The sequence below is a fragment of the Crinia signifera genome, chromosome 7 (assembly GCF_055691185.1).
Source record: "Crinia signifera chromosome 7, ASM5569118v1, whole genome shotgun sequence".
NCBI lineage: Eukaryota > Metazoa > Chordata > Amphibia > Anura > Myobatrachidae > Crinia > Crinia signifera.
Window position 1 is genome coordinate 182,907,853 of NC_139223.1, and position 27,125 is coordinate 182,934,977.

Consider the following 27,125-nt stretch of genomic DNA (forward strand, 5'->3'; position numbering starts at 1 on the left):
ACAATATTATGTACTAGTAAGCCTGCTCGAAGCAAATGCTATCAAAGCTAGTCTGCTACCTTGGGATGGGTGTGGGTTGTTAGGTCTACACCACCTAGGTCGACAAGAATTGGGTCGACACCACAAAGTCGACATGGGTCAAGGTCTACATGTGTCTAGGTTGACATGGGTTTAGGTCAACAGGACATTAGGTCGACAGTCAAAAGGTCGACATGGGGTTTTTCACTTTTTTTACCCAAATGTCGACAGGGTTGACATGGACACAGTTTGAAGTCCACCACATCCCCTCGCTTCACTCGCAATGCTTCGGGCACGGTGCCTCGCTGCGCTCGGCACACTATTTTATTCTCCCACCATGACCTAGTTCATGGTAGGGCATGAAATACCGCCTGTCGGCACATGTCGGCAAAAAAAACAGTGAAAAACCCCATGTCGACCTTTTGACTGTCGACCTAGCCCATGTCGACCTAACGCCCTGTCAACCTAGACCCATGTCGACATAGACCCAATGTCGAACTTGCTGCCTGTTGACCTAGTGGTGTCGACCTAATGCTTGTCGACCTAGCTGGTGTAGGCCTAATGACCGTATCCCCTTGGGATTGCCTATGTGTTTGTGCATGTGTGAGAGAGAAAGAGATGTACTTGCACACACTGCTAACAGATGGAAGAGTTTTGAAGACACACAATCACTACATACAGATGGAGCCAGCCTTATCCTTGCAGTGGATGGCGTTTCTACCGCCATCCACGCTGGCGGTCGGTTCCCGCCAGGAGGCGCGTGGGCACGAGACGCCCGCATGCCCCGTGGCAACAGAGCTTGGCGGGGGTCAGCATCTCCCGAAGCGGAGACGGGCAGGGAGACACTGCCAAGCCACCATGATACTGGGACGCGCGTGCGCGTGAGACGCACACGCATCCCAGTCTCTCTCGCCGGCGCTCGCCAGTGCATCAGTCAAAAAAAACACATAGAGGCGGTAATCTTATCAACGTTTCAAATGTTTAACATTTGTCTTCAGGATATATGACAAAACACAAGTTACATACTGTACCTTTATAGATGAATACAGCGTGCTGGGAACGGAACTGAGTATCCGCCCACTCGCCGAGGGGGAGGTGACGTCATCAGGTAGCGGCCTCTCAGTGGCGCCTGGACGCTCAATAGGATCACCATGGTTACACATATACGACAAACTATAAGACAATACACGCAGCATATACTGTAGATCAATAACTGCTACACTCATATGGGGAATAACAAATATAACAAATATAAATGATATTAATGAGACCAATACAGTATAGTACCACATTATGCAAACGCATTCATTTAAATACTGATAATGACAGATTCTCATTTAACCCGTTCGGGGAAACAACATCAAGTCTAAAACTCCAGCGCACTTCAAGTTGCAATAATTTTTCCATTTGAAACCTCCATCACTTAATTCTATTAACCAAAATGTAATTCCTCCAGCCCTCTAGAAATTCGGCACTCCATCAACCTTTGACCCAAAGGCGCATAATGCTAGCATTAAAACCTTTCCTAGATTAATTGATGAAGATATTGAGATAGCTACCAAACATCAAACAAATAAGCATCCAAACCTTACAGTGTTGGAACGACAAGCTATTAACACTCTTGCTCAAAATAAAAACCTTGGTACTTGTTTCCTAGCACGGCGCCCATGATATTAAGTTGTATGCCATCTAATCGCATCGCATGTGGGTATATGGCATGCGATTAAAAATAGTATAAGCCCCGTAATGGGTGCTTATAATGTGAAATACACCCCCACGCCACCTCCATTATCAAGAACAACCCAAAGCGTGGCGAGCGCAACAAGCCCGCCAGGGTCGGCGGTTCGCGTCCTCCGATCTTTTCATACCCCCACTATCCACGTTGGCGTGGAGATGAGTTTAAGATATTGATAAGATATAATGGACGGTACATATTATAAAAAGATGTTATCAGAGATCTGCTCATTCAATCCTTTGGGCAACACAGTCAGTAAATTGTGAATCCATGCGGTTTCAAGTCAAAGAATTTATTTTTTTCGATCTCCAACACGGATGTCATCGGGGACGGGATTAATCAGGATGTATTTCAAACTAGCCAAATTATGCTTTTCTTGTTCAAAATGCTTCACTACCGGTTGTTCATTTAACTTGTCATTTAAAGCAGCACAGATCGCGGTTCGTTGGAGTGCGATCCCATTCTAAATGTCCTGATCATCTTCCCCACATTACATAGCCTGCATGGGCACTTTAAAAGATAGACCACGTAGAAGCTGGTACAAATGAGTGCATATTTGATGTAATACTTCATTACTGAGTGAGGATGGAAAAACACCTTGGAGTGTGTCATACTGTAGCTGTTACACTCACTGGGGAGCATTGATGAACCCTGGCCGGGTTTTCCTGAGGATTGCCTGGAGTGTGAAGGAACAGACGGAAGGGATGGACCACTACAGATGCCGGACATCAGGTCTTCAGCCAAGGGGCCTCTTGACGTCTTTTGAGTAGCCACCCAGGACACCCAGGCCTAAGTCTACAGAGCACACAAGCAAGCCTTCTTTCCAATAACAGCCCTTTTCCCATAAGACTGTATAAGTCTTCCGGTACTTGTATGCCGCCTGGTCTTACATCTTCAAGTGTCGGTGGTGACTTAACCCCAAGGGCCCCGGGCAGCTACCAGTAGGGAGCAGCAAGCATAGGAACTACACTGCCTACATAAACTAACCTAACACTAGAGGACAGGACTGAGAGACAAGAAGGGGTACAAGAAGCAAGGACTAGGATACATAAACTCAGGCTAACTGAGACAGGGCACTTAACAATGACAAAGTGAGCATGACAAAGACAAGGATATTGCAATGAATGATACCAAGAATAAATGCTAATGTAGCATATAAGACACGGGCAAAAGCAATAACTAAAGTATTTACATACACTGAACTGTGTGGCCTAAAGCCACAGCTTAAGAACAGGCCATACCTGGGAAGCTGACCTCACACAGCTAACTATGAATGTCTGCTAATCACCCTGCCAATGAACTGTGCAATGATAACAAAAGCTAGATGGTACTTGCTTGCAGGGGAAAGGGAATGAGCAGCCTGGAAGTAGCCAGAGGTAGCCTCCCAGGATTCAGGTAACAAGAGGTTAACCAGCAGGTTAACCAGCGGGACCGGACACACCAACAGAGTAGTCTCCAATCAAGTCTATAACTGGCGTTGTAGCAGCCCAAATGAATCCCTTATAAAGGCTGCTTCCTGTGTGTCCACCCCTGATTAGTAATGAACAGCAGCTGCATGCTGCCTCAGGTGCGCTTGCTGATTATTTCCCTGTGGCTACCTGGCGTCCCCATCACCTAGGCAACCGCTGGGGAAGAGGTGGTGCTGGCAGAGAGAGATGCGCTGAGCATCTGGCAACTGTTGCCGTGACGCTGTCCCGGACCAGCTGTGACGTGTCGTCCCGGGTGCCTAGCAACAGCCGGGACCAGAGCTGCAGGACCCGGCTGCGCCGGGCAAGCTCCGCTCATGTGGCCTCTAACAATAGCGCTGCATTTAGTACAGCCTGTACACCTATAACAGCCACCAGGCTTGGATGTAGTTCCCGGGGGCAGACGGGATGAGATGTCAGTTCTGACAACCCAGTCATGAATATTCCTGCCTCTTGTGTAGTAGTACATAGATGAATGTTTTTCAATTTGTGAAGAGCTTTATCTTGTTGTATCATCGGCCATAGGGAGCTGGCTGTAGACAAGATCTTGGCATCAGCAGTATTAAACGATCGTACCCGATCGTATATTGTCTCTCTTCTGTGTCACCTTGGGCACCTTGAAGGACTTTCAGCTTCAAGGTGTCCTGATGAGAAAGTTGGTTAATTTTGTTTCTTGCAATGGTACTTGTTTCCTAGCACGGCGCCAGATTTTCTACGTATGGCACCGTAAGGAAATCGCATGTGATGTGATGCGATGCGGTGCGATTTTATTTTAATTTAATTTTTTGGTACTTATGTATTATCTGGGCTCCCATGTTAAATGCACCCCATTTTTTCATACCCCTGCTATCCAACTATGCATGGAGTTGATTTTATATAGTGTGGCGAGCGCAGCGAGCCACCGTGCCCGAAGTGTGGCGAGTGCAGCGAGCCCCGCGAGGGGATGCGGTCTCATAAGAAAAACGGGAGCCCAGATATTACATAAGTACCAATTTTTTTAAATATATTTTTTCTTTTGCCATTGTACCCCAGTATATCGCATGCAAAAATAGGTTTAACGTACCCCCCCCCCCCCCCCCCACTATCCACGCCACCCCGGCGTGGCAAGCGCAGGCGGAACACATCCTCCGACTTTTTAATTACCCCACTATCCACGTCGGCATGGAGTTCATTTTACATAGTGTGGCGAGCCCCCGAGCCCGAAGCATGGCGAGCGCAAGCGGATTACTTTACATGGATTCCATGTCTTTTTGCGGGGCTCGCTGCGCTCGCCACGGTTCGGGCTCGGTGGCTCGCTGCGCTCGTCCCACTATATAAAATCAACTCCACGTTGACGTGGATAATGGGGTAATGAAAAAGTCAGAGGACGCGTTCCGCTGCCCCTCACGGAGCTCGCTGCACTCACCACGCTTCGGGGTGGCGTGGATAGTGTGTGGGGGTGGGGGGGTTCGTTGAACCTAATTCCATGCAACCATTACAAAGATAGGATGCAATAAAAATTTGCATCCCATCGCATGGCATGCCAGTAATGGCATGCTATGCCATGCGATTTTTTATCGCATCCTATCTTATTAATGTATTCACTGACTTAGCCCATTAAAAAAATAGGATGTGATAAAAAATCGCATCGCATCGCATGCCATTAAGGGCATGCGATGCGATTTCCTTACCCTGAATAGCCCACTACGTAAATGGAGTAGTGGGCGCCATGCTAGGAAACAAGTACCCTGGCACCTAATAAAGTGCAGTCGGAATAACCGCAATGTTTAAATTTAGACACCATTGTGTCAAGATGTTCGTCCAGAACTGATGGAGAGCTCGTTATTTTTTGTACTTGCATAATCTGAGAAAATGGGAGACCACGTTTAAGGGCAGGGGGATGATGGCTTTGCGCCCTTAATAGTGTATTGCGATTAGTCAGCTTGGTGTAAACAGAGTTGTTAAGTTTCCCCTTATCAGCCTGAATACACACGTCAAGATAATGAATTGAAGTCTGGCTCATTTGGAGTGTAAATTTGATAGGACAGTCCATAGCATTGATTTTATCAATGACAGAGATATATTGGGTCTTAGAACCCGTCCAGAGTACCAGTACATCATCAATGTACCATGTGTAACATAAGATTGATGATGACAGTTCTTCCTTGAAAAACAGATCTTGCTCTACGTAATTCAGCCACATACGCATTGACATAGGACTGTGTGACCAGAGATCCCATTGCGCATCCGGAGCGTTGTTGATAGAATTTGTTGTTCAAAACAAAGAAGTTGCAATGGAGTGTCAAAGACAGCAATTGAATAAAGAAGTCTACTGGTGGAACCACATACTCAGGGTTCTTTTCAAGCCGATAATAATGGGGATCATTATGCTAAGAACCTCTGAAATGCAATACAGCAATGATATTAATAGGTTTAGCATTTATATGTAGTGTGCACCTGCAATCTGCTCCTCCTGCTTGCTGATTTCAGCGTCTGCCTGTTTATTTACAAAGTCCCCGGGAGTACCACTATCCAGCTGCTATTCATCTATTCCAGTGCTGCACCCGGGCCATTACTCTGAATTATTGAAGTGCCGGCACCTGCCGTGTATATGTATATATGTGTGTGTGTGTAATACACACATATATATATATATATATATATATATATATATATATATAATCATGAAAAGCATGGTCTTGGAGGTAGTGGTGGTCGCATGATCAGATTAAGGTTCTTGGGGGCCCTGGACAACAAACTTGTGGGGCTCCTATAAATAAAAGTTAAATAGTGGCGGATATAGAAATAAAGTTCATTTGTCAATCAGTATTGTGATTGGTACTTATGTATTATCTGGACTCCCATGTTAAATGCACCCCATTTTTTCATACCCCTACTATCCAACTACGCATGGAGTTGATTTTATATAGTGTGGCGAGCGCAGCGAGCCACCGTGCCCGAAGCGTGGTGAGCGCAGCGAGCCCCGCGAGGGGATGCGGTCTCGTAAGAAAAACGGGAGTCCAGATATTACATAAGTACCTTGTGATTGTATTCCATTTCAGGACAAAGATGATGTAGGGGGGAATTTAATAATGTAGGTCACACACCAGAACGATTTGCCATCAATCCTGTCAATTTTGATGCAATCTCGGCTGATTGTATGTAAATTGGGCATGTTTTAGATCTGATCCCGAGCCAATGCGCTGGTCTTGTGGTCGTTTTGCAGATCCGACCTGCTGCAGCAAGGATTTGTAAAAGATCCCTTCTGCTGGGTACAGATAGTGATCCGATTGTGTGCAGATTGCGCGCAGATCGCGTGCTCCGACAGATCGTGCGACCATCGTATGATCATCTCACGATCATGATCATTCTGGTGCGTATCTAGCATTAGATGGGAGTTCTATTTCAGATGGGATGTTGCTATGGGCAACAAATCAGAATCTACTTCTTATTTATCACCTTTTAGTTATGTCCAACCTGCTGCCCTCCAGCTATTGTGAAACTACACACCCCAGCATGCCTTAAGGTGCATACACACTGTACAATTTTTGTTGATCGATTTATTTTGAAGACATTGATGACCAATTTCCCTTGAACCCAGTGTCCTAGACAAAAGGTGTTGACAAAAGATGTTGATGAAAGATGAAAGATCTAGCGACAGTTTATAGGCTCTTTTTGACATATATTCAAATTGAGCTGCTTACACAGTTTACACACAATCTTGATGAACAACTGGAGGGTATGCACATCATCATTAGTTGTTCGTCACATACACACTGACCAATATCAAAATGAACGAAATTGGTAAAAAAAAAAATTGGTAAAAAAAATTGTACAGAGTGTGTATGCACCTTTACTGTAGTTTTAGCAGAATGGGATCATTGGATAGGCAGCCACTAGTGTCCATGTCGACTGAGTTGACATTCAGGACAAAAAAAATGTGAAAACCCCATGTCGACATTTTGACTATCGACCTTCCCTATGTCGACCTAATGACCCTCTCGATCTTCAGTCATGTTGACTTTCATGAATGTCAACCTAATGTTTGTAGACCTATTGACCGTATCCTGTTTTAGCATTCCTTAATAGCAAAACTATGGCATGGCGTGCTGGGATGTGCTGAGGGCTGCAGATTGGACATGCTTGAACTAGAACAGTGGTTCCCAACCCTGGTCCTCAAGTACCCCCAAAAGTGCACGTTTTGCAGGTCTCCACACAGAATAAGTGAAATAATTAGCTCCACCTGTGGATCTTTTAAAATGTGCCTGAACAATCTGTGCACCTGGAAAACGTGCACTGTTGGGGGTACTTGAGGACCAGGGTTGGGAACCACTGTACTAGAAGATAAGTTATAGTATCTGACTGATTACCCATAGCAACATCCCATCTGAAATAAAATTCCCATTTTATAAAATTTCCCCTATAGAATTTTTGAATGAATCTTTGGTGAATTCATTGTAAGAAAATACAAACAACGGTATTTGTTTCCTAGCACGGCGCCCGCGATTTTGATTGTATTGATCGCGGGTGAAAATATTGCATCGCATGCAACCATCGCAAATATCGCATCGCATGCGATGTGATCGACGCAATTTTTACGTTGGAATCAATGTAAAATGGTCCTTGACACCCAATTTTACATTGATTTCAATGTAAAAAGCCCACACCCCCCAATTTTAATTGCAACCCCCCCCTCATGGTTGAAATGCCCCCCTCATTGTTAATGCCACCCCAATATTGACGCCAACCCGAAGTGTGGCGAGCGCAGCAAGCCCCGTGAGGGGACGCGCATAACTTCACAGGTATACGCGTCCGCTCGCCACGCTTCGGGCTCGGTGGCTCGCTGCGCTCTCCAAACTTTATAAAATCAACTCCAAGCCGACGTGGATAATGGGGGTATGAAAAGGTCGGAGGACGCGTACCGCCGTCCCTCGCGGGCTCGCTGCGCTCGCCATGCTTCGGGTTGGCGTCAATAGTGGGGTGGCGTTAACAATGGGGGGGCATTAACCATATTGGCCCATTTCCCATTGTTACCTATTTAAAATCAAGTTGATCACGTCGATCGCATGCCATTATAATGACATGCGATCGACGTGATCAACACAATTTTAACTTTAAAAACTCATTTAACATTGTTCTCTATGGGAAAATCGAATTGATCGCGTCGGTCGCATCGCGTGCCATTATAATGGCGTGAGATGGACGTGATCAACGCGATTTTCTCATTACCGGCAATTAAAGCTGGTAATTGACAGAAAATCGCGTCGATCGCGTCGATCGCATGCCTTAAGTACCTTAAATTAAGGCATGCGATCGAATACGACGGGCGCCGTGCTAGGAAACATGTACCCAAACAACATAATTAATGGATTAAAAAAATGGGAAGAAAATGGGACTCTTAGTACATATATTAAAATTAAAGGACATGTACATAAAAATGGACAGACATCATAAGATTACCAAAGGTAGCTCACAAAATATTAGTAGTTAAATAAACTTAGTTACCTAATGGAAAATAGTATATAGCGCTGTTGTTTATGAATAATTCACAATAATTGATATGTCTGGAGCCACACAGCACAAAGTCCGCTGTCATCCAGTCACACTGCCAGTGCCATTGACGAAGGAGCTAAGAAATGGCTCCTGGACGTCATAGATATCCCAGAGGCCATGGCAGTGACTGTGAAATCCCACAAGAGGCTGACAGTGACTTTAGCAGCACCGTGGCGGGCAGCGCTGACAGCGGCTGTTGGAGAAACAGCTGAATCATATTTTGGGATCCAACAAGTCCTTCGCCCAGCCATTGCGATCGCCGGCTCTGATCCGGCATGCATCGGATCAGAATCAGAGGACAGGCACATACGATTTGGGCACTTTCACCCGATTTCTCAGCCCATTGCATTAGAATCGGGTGAAAAGTGGACAAATCATATAAGTGTATGGGCACCTTAAGGCTTAATGCCATACTAGGCAAAACTTCAATCTATGCCCCCCACCCCAACCCCACACTGCCACCAATACACACTTTCCATCCCCTTAAGTGTTAGTGTGGAGGTGGCATCTTTGAAGTTCTACAGCTGTCACCGGCATTAAGTACAACCAGAATGTCCTCCTCATAGACAGCCCAAAGTTTCTGATAGGCAGACTCAATTGTGCCACCCAGATAAAGCTGCCCTAGGCATCTACCTAAAGCTGCCTAGTTTTATAGGTGCTGTTTCAGGGAATAATAAGAATATGGAGACATCACAGCGGCTTCAGTTATCACCAGTAACAATTATTTCCTGAAGAATAAACCCATAACTTTCCTATTCTCGCTTCCTCATCCCAAATTATTCTTGCCACCTCCTTCCCTTTCTTCTGTATATCCCTGACACTAGTGGGAGGGCTCAGAGTTCTTGCTAAGGGGCAGAGGACAGTTAGGAGCTGACAGGGGCGTAACTAGAACCATGTGGGCCCCATAGAAAAATCTTTTAAGGCCCCCCCCCCCATCCCATTGTCACTACAATATCCGTGAGGGGGTAGGAGACAGAAGTGAGAGAGTAATAGACAGAGGGTGAGGGCTTCATAGAAAAATAGGGAGAGAGATAAAAAGAGAGAGAGAAAAGTAGGGGTGACTAGGAGTGAGAGATTGGCAGGGAGAGCGTGCCAGCCAGAGATGGGGAGAGAGCTACAGATGGAGGGAGTTAGTAAGAAAGATAACGAAAGAGAGAGTGCCATGAAGAGTTGGGGAGAGAGGGTGTCGAGGAGAGACAACGCAGGTACAGGTGCCGCTGTATAACTTTTAATCACCCCCCCATCCAGTACAGGTGCTGCTATGTACCATCCCCACCCCCTCCCAATAAAAAGGCACCTCTGTGTACATTCCCAACCCCCTTCCCAGTGGTTCCGCTGTGTACCTGCCCTACCCCCCTCCCAGTAAAGGCGCCGCTTCAGGACAGATGAGGATACCTCTGGCAGCTCCACCAAGTCTTCACCCTGCTGGGTCTGTACACTGCACCGCCGGGTCCCTGTACCACACCTTCATGTCACCACTGCACACCCCCAAATCCCCGGCCACAGCACACCGCCGGATCTTCTCACCGCTGCGTGGAGTCTGCAGTGCACACTTAACACTGTCGCCTGTCATCGGCGCCAGAAGCTTGACAGGAGGTCAGGCGCTTTGTATTGCACGCCGGGGCAGGTCAGTACAGTGACGTTGAGCTTCTGAAGAGAGAGGGGGAGGAGAGAGGCAGCTGCAGGAAATAGCTGCGGAAGCCTGGATCTGGATCAGATCTTCAAGTGTTGCGCTTCCTGTCACTGGGGAATTAGACAGCGACGCTGCCAGCCTGTATTAATAAAGTTAAAAGTGCAGGGGAATGCTAGCTTGGCCTCGGGCCCCTGAGCCTCCGGGCCCCGTAGCAACTGCATCCCCTGCACCCTCCATTGTTACGCCACTGGGAGCTGATTGTCAGGAACTCCATTTAACATTGGGAATGAATTATACCAAGAATATCACTCGTTGTTAAATCTGTCCCTAAGTTTTAGTAGAAACCACCATGATTTAAAAAAAATTTTTTATCAGTATCCGATTTAAAAATATGGATGTATTTGTTTTCTTTATTTCAGACTATGCGGTTCTACATCCACTGTGGTGATATTTCCCAAGTTCAGTGAAGATTTGCAAGAAGCATTGAAAATGTCAAACAACATGGACTGAAATTGAAAGAGTATAGAAATGGCTTCACTGAGTGTTTGTAGGCATCGCAACAAACTATAGAAAAATCTTATTAGGTACATTAATATACTTAGAAGTCTTTCCCATTGTAAATCATAATCCCTACAATATTCAGAGATACAGGTCAGAGTACTCAACAGACTCCTATCCCTTATAGCACAAACTGTGCTTTTACATAGCAAACCCCCTGTGCTTTTATATGGCAAACTTTACCCCCCCCCCCCCCCTCTACTTTTACAAAGAAAACCCCCTGTGATTTTAAATGGCAAGCATAGTAACATAGTGGTTTAGGTTAAAGGGTATGGTTTAGGTGTGATATCCCTATTTGAATTATTTACTTTGTTTCAACTTTGGGCTATATAGTGGTTATGGGTTGTATCCCTGAATGTTCTTTTTCCAATAAAAATGTTTATCCAACCTTATTTTAAATGTATTCATTGTGTCTGCCAACACCACCTCTTCTGGAAGAGAGTTCCATACCTTTACTGCCCTGAAAGTAATAAAGCCTTTCCTTCTAAGGATACGGGGTGGGGTGTTCTAACACCCGCAGCCCCCCTCCGCCTGGCTTCACTTTTTTTTTTTTAATTCGGTCATTTTTATTGATTTTCAAAGAACATAGTGCCCAAACAGGCAAACTATTATTATTATTATTTATAAGGCGCCAAAATTGTTTTGCAGCGCCGTAGAAAGGAACAGTACAGGGAGACAAAACTTGACATAACATTGAATAAATAACAAAAATAGAGTACAAATAAAGAGCGCCACAGATCAATACACATTACAGCTTAACTATAAGTAGTGAGGACTCAATTAACATACAACTAGAGGCTTGAGGCCAATGATGGAGATGAGTATGAAGATGGTCACTGAGTGTTGGAGTAAAGGAGAGCTGTGAGTGAAATGTGAAGAGAAGTGGGCTTTGACAACAGGAGGGAAGAGGGCCCTGCTCGGAGGAGCTTACAATCTAGTAGGAAGGGGAGACAGACAGATTACAAGAGGTGCAAGCAAGTGGGTGGTGGCTAGATAGTAGTCTGTAAACAGGCGAGGGGTCGGAGAACCAGCTAGCTTATGCAGGACTAGTTTATGCAGTAATAGGCAAACACGTTGATATATATAAACATCTTGCATCAAGTAGAAAATATAATACAGCATGAGTAACAAAGAGTAGGTACAAAGCAAGGACCACATTTCCTGCAGGAGTTCTATATCGAATATACCCAAAGGCGCCATTCGGGAGATGTCCAGCATATTGAGACAGGAATGCACATGATGTCATATCGTAATAGGATATTTAGAAGCACTTAGCATAAATTCCCAACAGAATAGCCGTATAACGAGTAGAATGAAATAACAAAATAGGCTAATAGTATTGACGTTTCAAACCCAAAACAAAATACCTCCCCATAAGCCCCAAAGCAACCTACCACAAAACCCCCCACCCTCTACAACCCACCCCCAACTTTAGGCGTACCTGGATCCCTGAAAAATATCTACCCCTAACTACTATGGATTAGTGGCCTTTAGCTATGGTAGCTAATCTATGACAAAAAAAAGCTAACCTACCTCTCCCGGTTTACCCAACCCCCCACCCAACTAACAATCTATATTATACTATACTATATCGAGAATTATCCCATTCACCCTTCCCACCCACCCAGCTGGAGGATATCTACTGTATGGACCAACTGGGGCAATGTATTAAAGATAGAATACACAAAGGTCAAATAATGCTACCGCCTCTTCACTACCACCAGAAATGGCAGACATTATGGGGGAAATTTACTAAAGGAAATTTGTAAACAAATAGGTGTATTTGTATCCAGAAATACACTCATTTTTTACATTAAGGGGGAAATTTACTAAAGGAAATGTGTAAAAAATAGGTGTAAAAATAGGTGTATTTGTATCCAGAAATACACTTTTTTTTGACATTTTCTATCCCGAAAATACGGCAATTCGTAGTCGTATTGATGTGCTATCAATACGAATAGGAATTGCCGTATTTTCTGGATAGTAAATGTCAAAAATAAGTGTATTTCTGGATACAAATACACCTATTTTTTACAAATTTCCTTTAGTAAATTTCCCCCATATGTAAATAGTGCTGTATAGGCCTACACATAATAGTAAGACTTCCATAGGCAGGATATAGGAAAATGCATATGTATGTATACGCAGCATATTAAAAGAGTTGCCTAACAAACCAGAATATACAAAAACAAAATAAAGATAATGCAGCCCATACACGGTCCGTTTTCCCCGGCTCTGTTTAGTACTATGCGATGCGCGCTCCCGCGCATCGCATAGTACGGTACAAAAAGTATGTGCTGCACATACTTTTTGTACTAGGTACACATCGCATCGGATCGCAGTGCATGCACAAGGCATGCATTAGGGATGCGATCCGATGCGACGCATGCTAATTAAGTGCCGAACTGATCCGTTAAACGGACCGTGTATGGGCACCTTTATAATAATAAAGTACAGGTGTAAGAGATATGAATTAATCCGGCCAGGCCCTCAAGTACAGCTGAACCAGGCAAATAATAGTTTCCTTAGCACACATCCAAGGGCATACATATGGAAAGTGAGAATATTGCGGCAAGGAGAGCCAAGACATGTCATGAAGCCGAGGAGATGTAAATGGGTTCTGGAAGCAGGGAATAAAGGAGTCCTGGAGAGCAGAGCAGTCCACCAAAGTCATATAACAAAAATCTAGACAGCACCACTCAGCAGGAGGCAAACTTTTATCAGGTACAGAAGGGGACATCTCAGTATGGTAGGATGAAGTCAAAGGAGTAATGACACCTGGAGATTTTTGGTGGGCACTAACACTAGTAATAGAGTTTTGTCACTTCTGGGTGTTGTTTAGTATGTATGTGAGTAAGACACATTTTGAGTGAAAATGATGCCAAATGGCACTGGACGTGGCATGCCAAAACTAGCTATTTGGTTCAACAAGAGTGTATGAGTACAAGTGTATGGGTGTATGAGGTACACCTCGTTCTACAACTACTGTACTAATATTATAAATAACATTCAATTAATTCAGTTTTGACAAACTATAGGATACTTTCCTCCACTTTTGCACCATCATGATAAATTCTACAACTACAGTACTGTATTACAGTGTGTGGACATAAAGAAAACTATAGGCCCACAGATATGCCAAATCTGCTCTGTGCTATAAATGTATATGATACAAAACTGCTACATTTGCTGACTATAATAAACCATCAGATCTAGCCTGGATTACAGCAGTTTGGATAGACCAGTTGTCAGGGAACTCGGTCCTCATTACCCCACACAGTGCTACAATACAGAGGTTTTCTCTCACTCACCAGGAGTCCAACGCTGCCAGAGATGAGGGCAAGCCACATGCACAGCCAACAGACCCCAATATAATTATCCTACATCAGACTGACCAGCTGGACAACATAAATACAAATCCCATCTAAAGATATATGATATATTGGGGTAGATGTATGATGCAGTGACAGAGGCGTAACTAGAACTTTGTGGGCCCCATAGCAAAATTTATAATGGGGCCCCCCACCACCACCACTATTACATATTATGTGACACATCGCAATTTCCATTACACATTATGCAACACACCGCAGTGCCCGCCATTACACATCATGCAATCCACCCCAATGCCTATTACACATTATGTGACACACCGCAGTACCCACCATTACACATTACGCAACCCACCCCAATGCCTATTACACATTATGTGACACACCGCAGTGCCCACCATTACACATTATGCAACCCACCCCAATGCCTATTACACATTATGTGACACACCGCAGTGCCCACCATTACACATTATGCGACACACAGCAATTCCCACCATTACACATTATATAACCCACCGCAGTGCCCGCCATTACACATTATGCAACCCACCGCAGTGCCCGTCATTACAAATTATGCGACACACTGTAGTGCTGACCATTAAACATTATGCGACACACCGCAGTGCCCACACTCAGTCTCACAGATCAGCAGTTCTTAGGTAAATAGCTTCAAATCAGTCAGTTTTTAATAAGTGAAATAATGAAAATGTATGCAGACAAATACATTAAATAATAAATTATATATTAAGATTGCTTTGCAAAAATATAGAATAGTTCAAAATAGGCGTCTAATGCAGGTATTGATTCAGGAGATATTTATTGGCAATAATCTTAGTGTGATCCTCATATTTCCCAATATATTGCCATATTGTTGTTGGCAGAGTTGGGATTTAATCATAGGCCACTTTTGATGTAAAGCGAAATATCTCCATAGACAGGTGCTATAAGCTTGTTATTTGTGTGAGTACATTCAGTCATTGGTTAATTTATGAACAAGTGAGCACAGTCAGACATGAACCCCCCCCCCTCCCCCCCCCCAATGAACAGATAGCTGAGCTCACCAGCGATATTATATGATGATGATGCAGCAGCAGGAGTCCTCCCTCCATCGGCTGCCCTCACTGCCTGACTCTGGAGTACTCGTGGCAGCGTGTGTCCGCTTGGTCCTGTGGATGGGTGGCCTCCTGCCTAGGCTTCCGGAATTCTCTCCCATTCATGCAGGACCGCGCGGATGGGGCTCACACGAGCAGCAGCTGCCGTGCGCAGGAACTCGCGAGATGATGACAGTATCATCTCGCTAGTCAAAGGGCACGGCGGCGGCGTCATCATTCATCCGCCTCCGCACCAGCCAGCCTGCCCGGCTTCTCCCCCAGCACTGCCAAGCTGGCACAAGCTGCTTAAATGGCAGTCACGGCGGCTCTTTTAAGGGATAATATTATAGTACTGGTCACGGTGCAGGGGAGTGCTTGGGGTCCGTGCCCCCCCAGCTGCCGGGCCCCATAGCAGCTGCACCCCCTGCACCCTCTGTAGTTCCGCCACTGCGCAGTGATAAGAGTGGAGAAGTGAACCAGTGGAGAAGTTGCCAATGGCAACCAATCAGCAGCTTTGTATCATTTTCTAGTATGCAAACTATAAATGTTACTTCAGTGCTGATTGATTGCCATTTGGCAACTTCTCCACTAGCACACATCTCTCCCCATATCACTGCTTCATACATCCACCCCTGTATGTATTGTGCAGTTCATGTGGCTATATGAGTCCTTGTACATAAGCCCAACAATGTACCAGCTCTAATCATCTTTATGTATGGGAGCTAGGTGGTCTCAGGATCTGGATCACTCACAGAAAATGGGGTATATTCAATGCCGCTCGGCGAACGGCGGCGGGGGGTTTTGACGGCCACACTCACCGTTTCCACCTCGCCTCAGGGATCAGGCGAAGTAGAAACGGCGAGATCTTCATCATCAAACTCCCTGTACAAGGGAGTTTGCTAACCAGAATCAGGGCCCATGTTGGTGTCTCTTTGGAGTCTTTTTTAGAGAGAATCCCGAGGAACAAGATTATCGCCTGGAAAAAGTAAATAAAAGGTAAACACTTGCCCTAATTTATGTACAGAGGTAGGATAACTATTGGTGGCGCCACTTGTAGAACGCATTTGTAAGAATTTGTTTTATGTATTGTGGAGTTTTTGGCGACGGCTCCAAAGAGTTCTATAGGTTGCAACCATAAACGTGTGCACACTGGGAGACAAGACACTTTTTTGCTAGGTATCTTAATTACCAAATTAATTGTGCATATCCACTAGGTAGAAGGTGGATAAATACCTCCTAACTAAAGGTGGCCATACATCAGAAAGATATTGTACCCAATCATACAATCTCAATTGATTGTAAGATGGATTGTATGCAGATTGTGTGCACATCTTGTGTACACAATCATACAATCCATCACCAGATGGATTGTATGACTGATTGTATGATGGATTGTATGCAGATTGTGTGCACATCTTGTATACACAATCATGCAGCAGATGGATTGTATGACTGATTGTATGATGGATTGTGTGTCCAAAAACCACCAAGGACTGCCGGGGATTTCAAGGGAAATTGTACATCTTAAGATCGATCTTTCTGATGTATGGTCAGCTTAAAGGTGGCCATACATCAGAAAGATATTGTACCCAATCATGCAATCTCAATTGATTGTAAGATGGATTGTATGCAGATTGTGTGCATATCTTGTGTACACAATCATACAGCAGATGGATTGTATGCATAGGCGAATCTAGAATTATGGTAATGATTGGTCCCAGATGTAGACATAATAGTAGGGGAACCTTTGCGCGGCGTAGCCGCGCGTCAAAAGGGGGGCGTGGCCTCATGGGAAGGAGGCGTGGCATCACAAAAAGGGTGTGGTATTACACTTTAGACCATACACAGTAATGCCCATTACACATTTTAGCAAACTCCGTAATACCCATTACACATAAAGCCACACGCCGTAATGCCAATTACACATAAGGCCACACACCATAATGCCCATTACACATTGTGCCACACATCATGATGCCCATTACATACATATCAAACTGTAATGCCCATTACATATTTTCCACATAAGTGCTGCTTACCTACGTGCTCATTGCTAGGGGGTTCTTGCTTGATGGCACCATAGTACCCATTACACATGATGCCGCAGACCATAGTACCCATTACACATGATGCCGCAGACCATAGTACCCATTACACATGATGCCGCACACCATAGTACCCATTACACATGATGCCGCACACCATAGTACCCATTACACATGATGCCGCACACCATAGTACCCATTACACATGATGCCGCACACCATAGTACCCATTACACATGATGCCGCACACCATAGTACCCATTACACATGATGCCGCACACCATAGTACCCATTACACATGATGCCGCACACCATAGTACCCATTACACATGATGCCGCACACCATAGTACCCATTACACATGATGCCGCACATGATTAAAGGGGGGGCGGGCTGAGGTGAAAGCATGGAGAAGAATTGGAGCGGAAACTGCAGGGGTGACAGTCATTGACAGCTGGGCAGAGAGCAGGGGGCCGCCCGGCTGTATTCAGAGCACCACAGGTCACGGCTGTTTGAAATAATACCCCTTTCACACATTTTAGCAAACTCCGTAATACCCATTACACATAAAGCCACACGCCGTAATGCCAATTACACATAAGGCCATACACCATAATGCCCATTACACATTGTGCCACACATCATGATGCCCATTACATACATATCAAACTGTAATGCCCATTACATATTTTCCACATAAGTGCTGCTTACCTACGTGCTCATTGCTAGGGGGTTCTTGCTTGATGGCACCATAGTACCCATTACACATGATGCCGCAGACCATAGTACCCATTACACATGATGCCGCAGACCATAGTACCCATTACACATGATGCCGCACACCATAGTACCCATTACACATGATGCCGCACATGATTAAAGGGGGGGCGGGCTGAGGTGAAAGCATGGAGAAGAATTGGAGCGGAAACTGCAGGGGTGACAGTCATTGACAGCTGGGCAGAGAGCAGGGGGCTGCCCGGCTGTATTCAGAGCACTGCAGGTCACGGCTGTTTGAAATAATACCCCTTTCACAATAGAAAATCCAGGGATTGACTTCCGGTGGGCGGTGCATTGAACATGGCCGCTTTTTACTAGGGCTCTGTGAGATCGGAGGAGAAATCCACTGCCATCCCCCCCCAAAACGCGAAGGAGAAGGCACAGAACACTATAGGTGGATAGAGGCTGATCCCTGGATCAGTTTGATACCTCACAAGCCCCCAAAACCTATATTGCACCGGAGTTAGGCCTGGGAAGATACAGGCCCGCATGACCACCCATCCCTGGGTGCGAGCATCACGGAGAGCCTGGCGCCAAAAGGACTAACAGCCAGGATCTTCCATCCCCTTCCCCCTCCACTGTGGAAAGAAGCCCTCGTAACCCCAACCCCACACTGTCTACAGCGGATCCCGAGGTGGTGGTAAAGCGGGACCGAGAGCGGGGCTGCGGAAGACGTACCTGCAGTGAGCGACGCGCAGAGGGGCCGGCGGCAGCTGCTTTCCGCCTCCTGTGCAGCGGTGAGAGGCTCCCGTGATCCTGGGGCTGGTCCTGAGGTTGCAGCAGGCAGCACACAGACGCGGCGGCAACAGCCGGGATCTCCCGCCTCCCCCCTCCCCTACAGCGGCGAGAAGACCCGCGGCTCTGCCCTACGCTGCCTCCGACGGGTCCTGGGGCTGGCGGTGGCGGCGGGAAGCGAGGTCACAGAAGGCGGCCCTACAGCTGGCGGCGTACGGAGGCCCCCATACACAGACCCCTTCAGAAGCCGCCGGGACACTCGGACAGAGACGGGGACCCGTGGTGCTGCGCCCAGAGAGATTGCCCAGCAGCTAGAAGACTTGGACGGAGTTTTGCTGCGCCCGGGTCTACACCTACAACCAGCGGCATACAGCAGGGGACGACCCGTACTTGAGAGGTGTAAGCAGCCATCGACCTGCACTGAGGAGTGAGGCAGCGACAGCTGATGAGATCCACGTGCAGATGGTGAGATTGTTCCAAGCTGGTACCTTTTAACACTACATAAGAACACAGCACTCTCTGTTCCCCTTAATGACATAACATTTACCATCCCACGTGCTGTGTGAACCCCAAGGTCTACCCCACTCTGTTCCAGCTTTGCTGCCTGGGCCACTGCAGCCCCCATAACCCTGTTTAAAGGGTTTCTATGTGAGGAAAACCACATTGAACACGCAGCCTTAAATTGCATTGCCTAAACAATTCCAATTTGTGAGGAATACTGGGGAGACCTGCGAAGCCTTGGCTGGTATTTGGGTCCCACAGACTTCCTGGGGCTGTGAATAACTCTGGAGTTGAACTCTGCTTGAGCTCGGAGACACAGGTTGTCAGCAGCCTTCACTGCCTAACAGACGCAAGTTAGCATATCTGAGTTGAACATTTATTGACCTCTGCTGCCCTCCAGTGAGGAATCCTAATATTGCACATAACGTTCATATAACAGACCAAAGACTCAACACAGGACAGCTATATCACAGAGGCCAAGGACTGAGTCGGTAGCTGACAAGTGTTCTATATATTTTACTTATCACATCAGCTCATTCAGACCCATCAACTGATGCTTTGCAAGTCATTTTCGTTTGACACCTTGTTTGCCGCGATACCCTGATTTGTTCTTATTTAGTACTGCTGGAATACCGCCTTGTCCAGTTGCACTATAGGTTAAATTAACAAGGCATAGAGTAAGCCCCGTATCTCACATTTTGCTCTCCCCCCCCCCCCCCCCTTTTTTTTTTTTTTTTTTTCTCTTCACTTTTTATAGAATTGGGCTCTTGTTAATAGATAATGTTGGCTTAGGTATTATGCGTAATTAAGTAAGTGGTCACCCCCCTTGCTAAATATCATTTCTAAGTTTTCTCAACTACAATTCTACTTGGTTTCCGTGTATTGGAAAGTATCAGCTGTAGTTGTAAACGTAAACATTACCCTGCACTGGCCCTCGGGGTATGGAAAAATACCTCAGAAGGGACACACCAGCTCGGTCAAACCTTGGTCCCAAACATAACGCAATGGGCAAGAACAAAAGCTCGACAAGTAAGCAACCACCTTCCTCGCCGTCATCAGTTGACTTGGCAGAAGGAGATTTTGAGGGATCCTCGTTACTGGCTACAGCTAGACGAGATCCCTCAACCATTACAGAAATGGCACAGGAGATCTCTAAAATCCTACTGCCTCAGCTAGATAAAAAATTGGATATCCTCCAATCATCTTTTGATGCGGCCCTTGCCAAAATTGATTCCAACACCTCTAGAATTACGGCTCTGGAATCTAGGGTCAGTGATATCGAGGATCAATCGCAGGATCTTCAAAGGAATGTCACCTCACATTCTGACACGGTGGTTGCCCTACTGTCAAAAATAGATGATTTGGAGAATCGCAGTAGGAGGGGAAATTTGAGATTTATAGGTGTACCGGAGCAGGTAACGGGCCAAAATTTGACAGACCTTGTATCTGCCACCATACCGGAGGCCTTGGGGATCTCGGACGCGTCTCTTTTGCCATATGTAGAACGGGTCCACAGAATTGGTCCAGAAAGGGCAGCTAACAATGCTAGAGCACGGCCAGTGATAGCTAAATATCTAGATTACAGAATGAAAGAAAAAATCCTGGCAGCATATAGAAAGAAAAAATCCTTTGAGGTTGACGGGAACAGAATCTTGATTTTTCAGGACTTTTCTGCGACTGTCACCCAAAAGAGGAAAGAATTTTCTGAAGTATGTAGATGGTTGCATGACCATAATGTAAAATTTGCATTGTTATATCCGGCAAAGTTGAGAGTGGAGGATGAGGGCCAGATCAGATTCTTCATTGACCCCCAGCTAGCTAAAACACATTTTGGTATTGGTGTAAATGCTGGCAGATCTCCCGATAGAAGGTAGAAAAAATAGGACAAGGTTCAGCAAAAAGCTAGGATAATACCTACAATGTGGCAATTATATGGCAACATGCAGAAGGGTAGAAGATTCGAAGGGTGTGGTGACCACCACAATATAAATAATACTTCATATCGTTAAAAGAAAAAGAGAAAAAAAAAATTAGAAGTTTTGTTACAATTTATTGTTGGCCGGCATCGTCAAACAACGATGCATGCCAGGTTTAATTCGTTATTGGATGTTGTATCTCAAAAAAATTTACGGCACTGTCGATTATGTTTGTTATGTTTAACTTGGTTATTGTTACTATGTTCTCCTCCTTTGACCTCTTTCGAACACCTCCAAACATTCCTAATGTTTCATAAGATGGACCCCCTGCTAGCTGGGACGGGGAGGTTCATTCAATGGTTTCGGGTAGATCTAAAGAGTACATCGGAAACAGGGTATAGGCTAATAAGACCTTATAATGACGCATCCTCAAGAGGAAGTGGTTAAACCTGACACATTAAAAATGTTGTCATGGAATGTTGGCGGATTGAATTCAACAGTAAAAAGAAAAAGAGTAACCACACACATTAAAAGATTTAAGCCAGATATTGTGTTCCTTCAGGAGACGCACTGGAAGGAGGAAGATGAGGCTACTATACGGGCCCCCTGGATACATCAATGTGTTACAGCGAATTATTGCCAGAAAACAAGAGGGGTAGCTATAGTGTTTCACAAGAACCTACAATATTCAATACTGTTTAGCAAGTCCGATCCAAGTGGCAGGTATTTACTATTAGACGTAGAAGTGTGGGGGTCAAGGTTTACATTACTAAATGTTTACGCTCCCAATATAGCACCGCAAGAATTTATAAGAGAAATCACAACACTTCTAGCTCAACGTGATAATTATCCATTGATAGTAGCCGGTGACTTCAATACGGTAGAAGATCAGTCGCTTGATAGACAACCCTCCCCACGTCAGGCCAATCAAACGATTTGGACCCAGATACAATTATTTAAATCTTCACTACAGCTGACAGATGTCTGGAGATTATTCAATAAAACTGACAGACAGTACACGTTTTATTCGGCAGTACACCATTCATGGTCACGCATTGATGCCTTTTACACCTCAGATTCACTGATAAATAGAGTCACCAAAACAGATATACACCCAATATTGGTTTCAGACCATGCACCAATAACGATTTCCTTCACGCTCCCCAGTGATTTTCGAGGCCCATCATACTGGAGATTCCCGGCTTATCTCTATAACTCAACCAAATCTAAGGATTTCTTAATATCCAGTTGGATGAATTATCAAGACGATAATATAGAGGCATGGGACACGCCGGTTATATTCTGGGGAGCGTCGAAGGCAGTCATACGGGGCAATATTATAGAGTATGTCTCCAAGCAGCGTAAAGCAGCTAGGTCTACATATAATGGGTTGTTGAAAACGCTAACTGAATCACTAAATAGCTACATAAATGACCCCAATCCAAACTCCTGAGAGATATATCTTGAAGCTAAACAGATGCTGGACACTAATTTACTTGAACAAGCGAAAAAGGACGTATTATATACAAAACATAAATACTTCAGGTGGGGTAACAAGGCAGGGAAATTATTAGCGACCATGGCCAGACCGTGGACAAAAAAGAGTTATATAACAGCAATCAAAAACAAAACAACGGGCACCTTGTTAAACACGACAAAGGATATTCTTTTAGAATTTGAAAAGTATTTTACCAAGTTATATAAGGATTTCCCAATTGACCCTGTCAAGCAGGACTTTTTATTTAAAGACCTAATCCTACCGGAGCTGTCCCAGGAACAAGCTGAATCCCTAACAAGCACGATAACCTTGGAAGAAATGACTGCAGCTATTTCAACCTTACACCTAGGTAAATCCCCCGGGCCCGACGGGCTAACTAACGAGTATTTCAAAATTCTTCAGCATCAACTGGCGCCAGCTCTGGTGGAATTATATAATGATCTTCTCCAAAATTGTACCCCATTTCCATTCCTAACGGATACGAACACAATACTGATCCCTAAGCAGCAGAAAGACCCTCAGTCGATAGAATCGTATAGGCCTATTAGCCTAATCAATACAGATATTAAACTCTTAGCTAAAATCTTGGCAAACAGATTGCAGACGGTTCTTCCGAATTTAATCAAAACTAACCAGTTGGGCTTTATACGTGGACGGCACTCAGTAAAAGGGGTGAGAACAGCAATAGCCGCAGTGGCAGCCTCAGCTATGAGCACAGCCCATAACAATATGTTACTAAGTTTAGACACAGTAAAAGCCTTCGACTCAGTTCTCTGGCCTCACCTAACCATGTGCTTAGAGAGGAGAGGATTCAATACTATTTTTATAAACTTCATTAAGTATCTATACTCATCGCCAGTTACCAGACTTGTGGTTAATGGTAAGAGCAGTGGACCTATAAAATTGTTAAGAGGGACAAGACAGGGATGCCCTCTTTCCCCGTTATTATTTAATTTGGCATTAGATCCCTTCCTGCGTCTGTTAGAATCTGACGAGCAGTTCAAGGGAATCTCAATAGGGACTGAAACTGTAAAATTCACGGCCTTCGCAGACGATGTCCTGCTCTATATCTCGAACCCACAAGACTCTTTGAGACATATTTTGGATTTGTTTGAGATATTTAGAGAAGTCTCAGGCTTTGAAATCAATCTAACAAAATCGATAGCTCTCTCATTAACTAAAAGGCCTATAGCACAGGAGCTTATAGACAACATACCTATCAAGTGGGCGTCAGATTCCCTGACATATCTTGGGACACAAATTCCCCGACAGCTAGAAAAACTTTATAAACTAAATTATACCCCATTATTTTCCCAAATATATAAGGAACTAGAAAGTTGGAGGAGTTTGCCGGTATCCTATTTGGGGCGCATTAATCTAATTAAAATGATATCATTTCCACGAATTATGTACTTGCTGCAAGTACTTCCTTTGTTAGTCACCCCTAGAGATGTACAAACCCTCAATAAAAATTTTAGGCAATTCATTTGGAAGGGGGGAAGATCTAAGTTAAGCCTAGTTAAATTACAGCAGCCCAAGTGGAATGGTGGAGTAAACTTTCCCGACATTAGGCAATATAATAAAGCGGCGATGTTTCGTTACATCTCTGATTGGATATCCAATAGTGAGCACTATACGTGTACTTCATTGGAAAAAGAAATGGTGGAGGGGAAGTCACTAATATCCTTTTTACACCTCCATGACCAGGAGATACCAACACAGATTAAAGATAATCCATTGTTATGGAACACAAAAAAAACATGGCATTAGGTGAGACAACAGAAGGGACTTAATCCATATAAATCTTTACACCTCCCTTTTCTAAAAAACCCAGATTTTCAAGATGGCAGGGCAGCATATCCGTTTAATAATTGGCAACGGGAAGGCGTTGACAAAATCCATACTTTGGTAGATCGCTCTTCACAGAAAATAATGCCATATACGGAAGCAGTACAGAAATATCCATGCATTATGGGGCATCAAATGGCTTACTTACAAGCTACACACTATATAAATACAACAATTAGATGCTTTTCCGAAAATGATTGGAATGATTCTATAGATACAATGTTACTACAGGGGCCCCGAGAAAAGAAGGCCATCGTATGTTATTATCAGCACTTCAGAAACATACTGGATCACTCTAAGTCCCGGACAGGAATAGCGAAGTGGAGCGACAAGTTTCCGAATTATGGGGCAGAAGATTTGATTAAGGCGTTAATTAAATCTTGCACAAGTGTACCCTCTGCATCTTACACGGAAATGTTTTTAAATATTTACCATAGAGCATACTTGTCTCCGCAAAGAAGCTTTCTTATGGGGTCAAAAAGCACTAGCTCATGTTATAGATGCGGGGAATCGGAAGCAGACCTTTATCATTGCTTTTGGGCCTGCCCGATAGTTAGAGGATTCTGGACTAGAATAAGACATTATACAGAAAACACCCTGCGCAATAAATTACCAATGAGCGCAGAATGGGCAATTCTGGGAATACTCCCCCCAGATCTTAGAATAACTAAGGGTAGCAAGAGATTGCTCCTAGCAATTAGCGCAGCAGCGCGGAAAACAATTCTACAAGAATGGACGTCTCCGCTAGTTCCCTCCTTCTCATTGTTTAAGTGTAAATTGTTTCATTTATTTAGGATGGACTGGGTGGAGACGTCCCTGAGTAAAGAGTCAAAGATAGAAAAATTCTTTCAAATGTGGGAAAACTTCATCAACACGTTATCAATAGCCGTCAGAAAACAAATTCTAGATAGCGTAAAGAACACATCATGGTTTATGCTAAGGTCAATGACAAGCAACCCGCCAATTGTTCTTGATTAAATACAGATTAGTAAAGCAGAAAAGTGGAATAGGAGGAGAAAGCAAGAGTGGAGAACAAGGAGGACTGAAACGGAACTAGCAAGTTTAAACATTATAGAATGACTTGAAATACGGTGATTAAAGTGATCAAGTTGTAATATTATTTCCAAGTACATTGTGATATTGATTAAATGTTAGATTTAAGGCTACCAAAAGAATCGTTCCAACGGTTGAAAGACAGAAAACAAATTTCCTACACTATTTTTCATTTTCTCTTATCTTTATTTCTTTCGTGAGTGAATGTCTTAAATACATTGTAACAATTGACTGTTTGGAACTGAGCAATCACTATGCAAAGTTTTGTACCTGCTGTAACATCAATGTCTTCATGTATTTTGTATTGACAGTGCTGAATAAAAACAGTTTAAAAAAAAAAAAGAAAATCCAGGGATTTTCCCAGGAATATGGTCCCAGGATCATGCAGGGACATTCCCAGGCTGACCCCTTATACACCAGCCTAGTCCCTGCATTTTATGGTATGAGGGGGAGAGACAAACACTCCCCTCTTCCTACCCCCCTTTAACCAACCAGCTATATCTTCGGAACCAACCGACCCATTTACATGAGACCAGTATCATATTGAAGAACTTTTGAGTTGGCTTTGAATGATTTTGGTCCCGTGAAACTGGGCTGTTTGGTTCCAGAGAAATCTGCCCTCAAAAAACATAAATAGTCATGAAATTACATTTAAGAAATGAAAAAAAACCAACCGGTTTAACCTCAATATCCCTGGAACCAATTAACCCATATGGATCCAGCCTGGTATCAGATTGAAGGCCCAGCGATTTGGGTTCGACTGAGATCAACCTCGAGCTTCAGTGATGCCGAAGGGGGAACTGGCAGCCATTGAACTGGGTGGGGGTCGGAATTAGTGGGTCCCATGTTATTCTATAGGAAAAACATTCCAGCTTTGCCTGGCCGTATCTCCAGTTCCCAGGGGGCTAGAGACACGGGGCTGGGCTCGTTGGAAAGCCCCTTCCCTCAGCTACAAAATGGGCTAATGGGTGGTCCTGTGCACCCCCGGACCACCCCCTAGATTCGCCTATGATTGTATGACTGATTGTATGATGGATTGTGAGTAGATTGTGTGTCTAAAAACCACCAAGGACTGCAGGGGATTTCAAGGGAAATTGTACACAATCATGAGCGCAATCGATCTTAAGATCGATCTTTCTGATGTATGGCCAGCTTAACTCTATCTGCATGATTTCAGCTAATCACATATGGTACACCAATGCTAGTCTAGCCCCCTTTTTAGTGTTTAAAGTCTCAAACTAAACTGCAGCCAATGCTTCCTGTAGGCCTTATAAACCACCAGAGCTGCAGGGCTTAACCATTACCTGGTTGCTAAGCGACCATAGGAGCGCGAGAAGCCCCAGGCTGGCGCAGAGCGGGAGAGTGAGGAGTTAAGATCCCTGGTA

General features: G+C 44.6%; 1 protein-coding gene across 1 annotated transcript in view; it reads left to right on the forward strand.

The window, feature by feature from the left end:
* LOC146021315 (transient receptor potential cation channel subfamily M member 8-like) overlaps nt 1–11,276 on the forward strand; it is a gene marked incomplete at its 5' end in the record, with an annotated part of 560,542 nt that extends 549,266 nt beyond the window's left edge. Inside the window, one exon of the mRNA XM_083155109.1 lies at nt 10,804–11,276. The remainder of the gene's footprint in view (nt 1–10,803) is intronic.
* Between the last annotated feature and the right edge of the window lie 15,849 nt (nt 11,277–27,125).